We start from the raw sequence: 4,873 nt of genomic DNA on the forward strand, positions 1-4,873 counted from the left end.
ATAGTTAAATAAGTAATGTCAAATAATTTGGATTCAGGTCTCTGAACATGTCAGTGTTCTTGCCACTATAATTTGTTTTTTCTTTAAAGGTAGAGAAAATCTGTTAACTGTGTATGGGTAGCACTTGGATTAAGATCAACAGATACAAAGTGATTGTGGTAACAGAAAAGTAACCAGTTTAAATTTTTTATTGTATACCCTTAAGGAAATATTTGTTCAGCATGCTATTTTCCTTCCCCCCCCCCCCATTCACTTGTATATTTATAAAGCACATGTATGTACTATAGTAATATGGACAAAACTTAAAAGAAGGTATGGAGATTAAGCAATTTAAAAAATTTAAGCTGCAAAAAGTTATATTTTCAGGGCAATGTCATCTTTCATTTTAATGGTAATTTAAAAGTGGTTCTGAATTTAAATCAGTGCTTGTTTTTCATATAATTTGGCTAAATTAAACAACATACAAAGAAAGTATTTGTAAACCTTGAAGCCCTTTCTAATTGTAAACTATTAACTCAGATTTCCATCATTCCTGATAATAGAAATTGGTTGAAATAATATTTATGTAATGGTTTCAAATATATATCATGTATATGTACATATACATACATACATTTTATAATCCTCATTTTAGAGGTGAGAAAACAGGCTCAGATTTAGGAACTTGCCCTAGATCTGAGCAAGCATATAAAATTTGAATTTAAAACTTTTTGATTCCAGCATTGTCCACTGTAAACAAGCTGCTGTGTTTTTCTTTTTTGTCTTTTAACCATTTTTAACAAATGATTCCAAAAATCCACTAAAGTTGGGGGATTTTAAACAAGTTAGAAAATTCTATTTTCAGATAAGTTTGGATAACAAAGCAGATACTATTCATAGATCACTTAGCACATAGAAGATACTTAATAAATGGTTGTCCCCCCTTTTCCAGAAAGAAGTCTATAGGTAACATGTCATCTTTGGTAACAGCATATTAAGTGTCTTGCTAATCATGGCTTTATACTATCATTAGTTAATATCAAAGTGCAATACACTCAAGTGCAAGATTTGTTATTAAATTATAAAATAGGTAAAAATATTTTCCAGATAATTTTGAGGAGGCTGTTGACTTACTTGTTATATCATGTCATTAATTTTACTTTGTAACTTGGCTAACAAAGCCTATACTTGGAATAGAATGTCAGCTCTGCCCAAAAAAAAAAAAAAAAGAAAAGAAAAGAAAAGAAAAGAAAAGTTTGGAAGTTCCCTGTGGGTATGTTAAGAAATTCACTAGAAACAAACAGAAATATTTCCTGTGAGGCAATGAAAGCCCAGTTGAGATTTGATAGCATTAATTTATAGTACACTAATTAATTTTTTGCATGAATTCAAAGTCAATGATCTATTAATGTCTGCTTGAAATAAAAAGGACTGGTAAAATTGAAAGTTTGGGGTTTTACAATTTCCACAACATAAAAAATGAATCATCTTCATAAACACATCATGATGTAATGACATTTACAAAGTAATTTGAAGTACACATGTCATGTCTGACTAATTCAAACTAGAAATAGGAACTTGCATTAAAAAGAAAACAAAATCAAATCCAAACCTTCATTTTTGACGTCAGTGGAATTATTCAATTTTATTTTAATCTACTTTGTTGCAGAAATCTACTTGAAATATTGAATGCTTTTGAATTATCAGGTAAGTAAAAATTATCACTTAAAATGATGGCTATTGAACCACTAAATGTACTTTTCTCATTTATTTTGATAAGTGTAATTTAATTTTAATTGTACATGGGTTGTTTTTGGGTTTTGGTTTTTACTATATGCTGGCAAATGTACCACAGCAACCTAGTCAGGAGCCAATGGGATGTTTATCTATTTTTTTTTTTTGAGTAAAGGGTAAAAGTATTCACTGGGATTTTTATTGGTAGAGATTTTGGATTGAGAAAAGTTCATCATTAAATTATTAAAGTGTAATTTTCCAAAATACAAATGATTTGTTTTCTGTTTATGAGATGCAGAATGCCTCAAATTTAGTCACTTTAAAAGATAAGTATTTAGATTTTTTATTGTGACCAAATTTCAAGGAACTCCCAGTTATAAACAGGAAAAAACAGGAGGTTTCTTATACAATGAGGGGAAAGTATTATGTAACATACAGATCAATGTTTTCCTCAGTAAGGAAATTTAGATAGATGTAAATCTGAGCTCTAGAAGTGTCTTACTGTGTGCAAATCACTTTAAATCTTTCTGTCTCTGCTGATTCATTAAAGTGGAGATACAAAATATACATACCCTTATCCAGCTACTTGTTACTATATCTAAATTCCAAATATTAGGTATTCCTTTGTATTACAGCAATGAGATCTATTACAGCAATGAGAGCTATAGAACATATCTCAGGGGGATTACAATTGAGATTATTAGAAATCATTAATTGTTAGGATTACTAGGTGCTAACTTGGTTGTCTAATTTAGCATGGTACTTAATTCTCTAGCTCACACCTTTAGTTCACACCTTTAGTTCAAACTTTTAAAGGAGTTTACACCTTTAAAAGAAGCTTGCTCATTATCTGTAAGAAGTTCCCGCAAGCCCATGTGAGTACCCACAAGCCCATTCTCTGGGAGGATAAAAGGAGGCAACATTGAGTTTGGAGGCAGTCTGGAAGAAGTTTGAGTCTGGAAGGGTCAGTTTGGATTGGGTCAAGGACAAGACTTCCCAAGAGAACTTCAGGGAAGCTGGAGGAGATTCAGAACCAGGATTCAGGAAGAAGAGGATTGGAGATTCTACTTTTTTGCTGACTGGAGGCTCTGGATTCAGAGGGAGCTAGAGACTGAAGCTGGCTGGAGAGATTCTGACAGGAAAAGATTCAAGACTTTGAAAGACACAATACAGAACTAAAGCCAAGGCTGCCTCCCCAGGAGTTCCCCAAGAGAGCTCCTCCCAGAGAAGGATCACAATTCTAGAGAAAACAGGACTTTTACATTTTGGCATCCAACGTGGGGCAAGGACTTATTCTGAGCCCTTCAGAGGAGCTAGCCTGGACTTGACAACTGAATTAGCACCTAGTAATCCTAACAATTAATAACTTAATTTCTTAATTTGAATTAATTTATCTCTCAAAGTTCTAAGGTAAGAATTCTTAACATGGGATCTATGGAATCCTAAAGGGTCCATAAGTAGATTTCATGAGGCCCATGAATTTGGAGGGGAGAAAAATATATATACATATATAGTGAATTTCACTAACTTTTCATTTGTGAACCTAAATATTTAATTTACACATCTACAAATATTTTGAAAAGTCCATAGGCCTTGCCAAACTGCCAAAAAGGAATGTTAAAGAAATGTTGATGGAGGAGAGAAAGGGGTGCTACTTGGAGCATGAAGTTTTGAGTAGCATGAGTGAGAAGGCAGATCTCCTTGGAGCTTCAAATTCTGAATATCATGAGTGAAATGTTGTGAGAGCATCTAAGGATTCCAGAGAACATTGTGAAATCACTTGATACTTTAGTAGCCCATAAGAGCCCCCTTACCAAGACACTCTGGACCAGAGTGGCAAGACCACAAAAGATCAATTTCTCTCTATGGTTCATTAATACCACAATTTGAGTTCTGCCAGGAAAATCTCTAAAACAAAGTTGCAGTAAAATTTTTATCTGTGGTCTCCCCAAGTATGAATAATGGAGTACCCTCTACAATGGTATTCAATGGAAATTAGGTACAGAACAACTTTCTATTTCATTCACCATAGAAATTGCTTAAGACATAAAGGGCTCAAAGGCATGTATGGACAAATATAGTATGTTCCAAAGTCTTAGTGTGGGTTTTAACTATTAAAGCCTTTAAGCTATTAATGCTTAAAATTGTACTAAGACACTTGGAACATGCTCTCTAGGAAATATAAAAAAAAACCTAAAAACAAAATTCAATTATCTCATATCATTGATACTCCCCATAAAGGAAAAGTTCTTTATGAGACTTCTCAAAATATTTCACATTTATTTTGAACTAGCACTATTAGAGAAGCTCACAATAATGATTATGGTAGGTTGGTAAGATCTAGATTTCCTATCTAACCACGTCATTTTCTTTAGTACCTTTTTGTTGTAGCCCACTTCTCCAAGAGCATTCCATTGCAGATAATTTCTTCTGGATGGTTTATTCCTAATTTTTGAACTCAGCCACTCTTGAATAACTCATGAGGTAACCCATGAAACATCTATTTTTCAGACTGTATATTCACTTATCTGTGCTAAGAAAAGGAAATGAAAAATAGAAAGCAACCAAAACTGGAAGAAAAAACTTCAGTTGCATACTTTTCTAGGAAAAGAGATGTGTCTATCATGTATTTCTTTTTTGTCTTTCTTTTTAAGGGAAAAGTAAAGATAGGTGGGAAAAAGTTATATTTTCCATGATCTTACAGGGAGCTCATGGGAAAGAAAGTTTATAAAAAAATAAAAAGTTCCTCAGAAGAATAGAATGATCATCATTCAGTAAGAGGCTAGGGTACACATTTGGCTCCATAAGAAGAATATTTTTCAAACAAAGGTTTATACCTTATAATCATATCAAGTTAATCTAGGGACGCATGCACTTGACCAGTGGTTGTCCTATTCAACTCCTTGGTTAGAGAAGCATCAGAAACAGGATAAAGAATAATTATGCAAATTTTACTTAATTTTATCTGTGGTTGATAACTGGAGTTGCTATTGAATAATATCAAACCAGACACTGGGAAGGAAAATCACCAAATGATTTGAGTCTAATGTTCAGTTTTTAAATAGGACAATTAAAAGTTTTTCTGACTAGTTACTATAGAATGATGGAAAAAAATGTTTGGTTTAGAATTATAAGATCTGGGTTTGAATGTAGCCTGGTT

Source organism: Sminthopsis crassicaudata, chromosome 3 (genome assembly GCF_048593235.1).
Source record: "Sminthopsis crassicaudata isolate SCR6 chromosome 3, ASM4859323v1, whole genome shotgun sequence".
Classification (NCBI taxonomy): domain Eukaryota; kingdom Metazoa; phylum Chordata; class Mammalia; order Dasyuromorphia; family Dasyuridae; genus Sminthopsis; species Sminthopsis crassicaudata.